The sequence below is a fragment of the Protopterus annectens genome, chromosome 16.part0 (genome assembly GCF_019279795.1).
Source record: "Protopterus annectens isolate FY-2018-M chromosome 16.part0, PAN1.0, whole genome shotgun sequence".
NCBI classification, from domain to species: Eukaryota; Metazoa; Chordata; order Ceratodontiformes; family Protopteridae; genus Protopterus; species Protopterus annectens.
The window spans coordinates 11,713,767-11,718,749 of record NC_056750.1 but is presented as its reverse complement, the minus strand read 5'-3'; positions in this window follow the sequence as shown (position 1 = coordinate 11,718,749).

Here is a 4,983-nt window from a genome sequence, read left to right as displayed (position 1 = left end):
GACAGAACATTTCAAAGTAAATTGTGACTGCCATACTCTGAAGAAGAGAAATGGCAAAATGAAGATTTTGCAAAAGTACCTCCAGAGAGGATGCCTGAATCAGCAGGTAATCCAATTAAGGAAATATTTGTATGCCCTAAAGCCTGCAAAAAGCAATCACATGAGTGAGGTATTTGGAGAACACCCTTGGGGCAGTAGAAAGGCCAAAGGGCAAAGCACAGAACTAAAAATGCCAAGAAGCAACAGAAAAACACAAAAACTTCCTGAAAAGAGGATGGATTGGAATATGGAGACACCAGAAAGGCCTGAGGGAGCAATAGAGCAAACAAAGTCTGAAGGGACAACATCTGAAAGGAAGGCACCTTCAGAAAAGTGTTTAGATAAGAGAGATCTAGAATCAGTCTCCAAATACCCTCTTTTCCTGGCACTAGAAACACTCTTGAATAAAACCCCTTCCCCCTTTGGGACACAGACACCTCTTGAATAGTACCCTGAGACAAGAAATCTTGAAGAACCTCTGGGAGAAAAGGAATTGTTCCTGAGGAGGCTGAGGAATGCCCATGCTGCAATAACACCTTTATCTTTAACCAGACTGGTGGATACATTGTTATATAAAAAGCGCAGTCCAGGTTTGAACTGTTTGCAAACACAAACCGCTAAAGTTAACTGTGTATGTGTCTACCTGTTTGAGCTAATATTCATTATCCCCTGGTGAGCACTCTGCTTTGGCTTGTAAGCAGCCACACACACACACACACACACAGACACACACACAGACACACAGACACACACAGACACACACACACAGACACACACACACACAGACACACACACACACACACACACACACACACACACACACACACACACACACACACACACACACACACACACACACACACACACACACACACTCTCTCTCTTCTTCTTCCATTCTCTTTTATTCCCTTTTGTTAGCTAATAGTATCCATAACTGATCAAATAATGTGTGTGTTTGTTAATTTAATTGAGAGCACAGTAGCCTACACTTACAAGGTTTTGCTGTTTTTCCATCTGATAAATAGTTAAGAAATGACTTACAGCTTCACAGCAGTTTTTGGTCAATTCTGATTTTTTTCTTAAACACAAACTTGCCTTTGCTTGGATCTTGCAGCAGTACAAAAGAACTGCCAGCCCACACTCTAGTTTCCCCCTCCCCCTTCCCTGTTTATTACCTTAAGCCAATCCCAAAGTTAATAATGACAGTGTTTCTAACCTTAAAACCCTAAAAATTATATTACACCAGAGCAACTACCCTTAAAATTATATTAAACTACAGCTAAACTACAGCTATTAAAATAAAGAGTTTTGACTCCCTATTTACTTACCTTACGGCTCTAGGAAGCCAAAGAAACCTTGCACTCTAGATAAACCCTGCTCCGCTCTGCCCCAGTTCTCACCCGCCCCCAATACCACTAGATTTATAGTCATAAAGCCAGAAAGTACAGTTGTGTACCTAGCATAAATGTAGATGTTCGATTGTATTCACTGTTGCAGTCATTACTCTTGGGTTATCCTGCTGGCAGGCTACCCTCATTCAGCCAGAATTCCAAAGTCTAGGTCCGGCGTTGGTTGCTGTCGCCTCTTCCCTGATGTCAGTGCGCCAGGGGTATAAAAGATGCAGCCGACGCCATTTTCTTCAGTTTTTCTTGCCCCAGATGTCAGGTGCCCCCAAATTGGTAGGCTGCAAAATATGCCAATAAAAATGCATGCACAAAAATAACATTTCCTTCATCTACAAGCAAATACACCAAAAAGGTTGTATAGGATAGAGAAGTGCAGATAAGTCCCAGCAAAGAAAAGGGGGATGGTGGGTGGGTAACCTGGACTGCAACAGTGAATACACTCGAACATCTACATTTATGGTAGGTACACAACTGTACTATGTTCGTGTTTCACTGTTGCAGTCATTACTCTTGGGTTGAATCCCAAAGCTGAGGTAAGGTGGGTGGGTCTAAATAGGATTAGGAGAGGCTATGAGGCCCTGCAGAACTGCAGTGGCAAAGCCTGCTCTGGACTTAGAGTAAAGAGGTAAGTGGTAGTGCTTTGTGAAGGTGTGCACTGAACTCCAAGTTGCAGCCTCTAAGATATCTTTGGTTGGTACTCCTCTAAGGAAGGCTGCTGAAGTGGCTGCTGCTCTGGTGGAATGAGGCCTAATGTCCTTAGGCACTGATTTGCCATGTTGAGAATAGCAGAAACAGATGCAATGGCTTATCCATTTAGAAATAGTCTGTTTTGAGATAGCCTTTCCTTGTGATCCTGCAGCATATGACACTAAAGGTTGCTCAGACTTTCTGAAAGCTTTAGTTCTGTCCAAGTAGAAGCATAGCTGCCTGTGTATGTCCAAAGAATGCAGAATTTTCTCACCCTTGTTCTGTGGATTTGGATAAAAGGTAGGCAAGTGAATGGTTTGGTTGAGGGCCACACTGGACACCACCTTAGGTATAAATGTAAGGTTTGTCCTCAGAGAAACCCTGTCTGGATGAAAAATGATGAAAGGTTCCACAGCCATGAGTGCTTGTAACTCAGAGACTCACCTTGCAGAGGTTATTGCTAGGAGCAGAGCTGTTTTCCAGGATAAGAATTTTATATCTGCTGTTGATGCTGGCTCGAAAGGAGGCAGTGTGAGTTTTTCCAAAACATAATTGAGGTCCCAGGCCGGAATTGGTGCTCTCCTTGGAGGCCTAATGTTTTTGGCCCCTCTAAGGTACTGCCTTATTAAAGGATGAGAAAAGATAGGTGGTTCCAGATTGTAATGAGCTGAAATGGCAGATGCATGAATCTTAATTGATGAGAAAGAAAGGCCTTTGTTCAGTATCTCAGTTAGGTATTGTAAAATCTGAGGGATATTTGGTACACACGTGTCAATGCCTTGTTCCTTGTTCCAAGCACAGAATCTCTTCCATTTCTCTGCATAAGATTTTCTGGTACTGGGCCTCCTGGCCTCCAAGATAACATCCATAACAGCTTTTGAAAGAGGGGTGTTCTGAATGGCTACATTATCCGCCATGCTGCCAGATTTAAGATCCTGAGTTGGCTGTGCAGGATATGATTGTTTTGTTGGGTCAGCAAGTGAGAAGTTTGAGGCAATATCCATGCTGGACCTAGAGACAAGCTCTTTAGGATTGGGTACCAGTGCTGGCGTGGCCAGTCTGGTGCAATCAGTATCATTTTTGGCTTCTCTTGTCTAACCTTTAGGAGTACCCTGGGACGGAGAGGCAGTGGAGGAAAGGCATATACTGTTAGATTTTTTTCCAGCTGAAGGATAGGCCGTCCACTTTCCATGCTTGCTTGTGATAAATCCTTGTGCAAAATCTCTACAATTGGCAGTTGTGAGGGGAGGCAAAAAGATCTATGTCTGGGCATCCCCATTTCCTTATTATCATGCTGAAGACTTGTGGATCCAGTTTCCATTCTTGGGGATCCATGAGGTTTCTGCTTAGTTTGTCTGCCAGAGTATTTGTTTTTCCTGGCAGGAATTGTGCTTGCAGGTGAACTTGAAAAGCCAATGCTGTGTCCCATAAGGTCATTGCTTGTCTGCAGAGGGGGTAGGAATGTGTACCTCCCTGCTTGTTTATGTACCACATGACCGTAGTGTTGTCTGTCTTTATCCGTAACTGTCCTGGATGAAGCAGGTCCTTGAAAGCTGTCAGGGCATTTTGAACAGCTAGCATCTCTTTTTGATTGATGTGAAGATGCATCTGGTTTGCAGGCCATGTGCCCTGAATACATTTTCCTGCCATATGGGCCCCCCAGGCATAATCTGATGAATCCGTTGTCAGTGTCTGTCTGGCTGTGGGTAGACTGAATGGCAGACCCTTGTTGTGGTGACAGGCTTCTGCCCACCATCAAAACTCCTGTTGCAGGCAGGGAATGAGTGCAATTACTGTCTCCAGGCTGTGGCAATGCTGAGTCCAAACACTTTTTAGATACCATTGTAGTTTCCTCATATGCAGTCTGGCATATGGAATTAGTAGAATGCAGGATGCCATGAAACCCAAGGCCTGCAGGATTTTCCTTGCAAATAAGTGGGTTTTTGTTGCCAGTTTCTTGAAGTAAGTAGTCAGATGTTTTTGTTTGTCTGTCATGAGATAAGCCATCTGGGCAGTTGTATTTAAGCTTGCACCCAGGAATATTATCTCTTGAGAGGGCACTAGTTTTGATTTCTTTTCATTTACTGTGTACCCTAGGCCAATTAGTAATCTTTTTACAAACGCCATATGCTTTAGAAGAATTCCTTTGTTCACTGCTTGAATTAGGCAGTCATCCAAATAGGGATATATTTGAATTCCTTTTTGTCTGCAAAATGCAATTACTGGTGCCAGTCATTTTGTGAAGACCCTGGGCGCAGTAGATAAGCCAAAGGGCAGTGCAGAGAATTGGTAATGCATTGAGCCAGCTATGAGTCTGAGGTATCTTCTGCAAGACTGTCTGATTGGGACATGCAGGTATGCCTCTTTTAGGTCCAAAGTTACGAGCCAAGCCTTCTTGCCCATCATGGGCAGTAGCTGCTGTAGAGTCAACATCTTGAATTTTGGAACTTCCCGAAATGTATTTAGTATAGACAGGTCCAGTATTGGTCTCCAGGTTTTGTCCTTTCTGGGTACTAGGAAAAGTCTGGAGTAAAATCCTTGCCCCTGCTCTTGTTGTGGTACTTGCTGAATGGCCCTCATGTCCATCAGGGCTGTAATTTGTTTTTGTGCCTCTGCCCATTGATTGTGTGGCAGGTCTGGCATACCTTTTGACCATGGTAGAGTGCGAAAATGGAACCTGTAGCCTTGGGACACTATGTTCAGGACCCATTTGTCTTGGGTAACCATTTGCCAATTTCATGAAAAAAGTGCTAGTTTTCTCCCTAAGGGGGCTGACAAAAGAAAAGTGGTTGGATCTGGTAGAGGAAAGTCATTGGGACTGTTTCCTGTAAGGCTGTGATTTGTCTTCTCT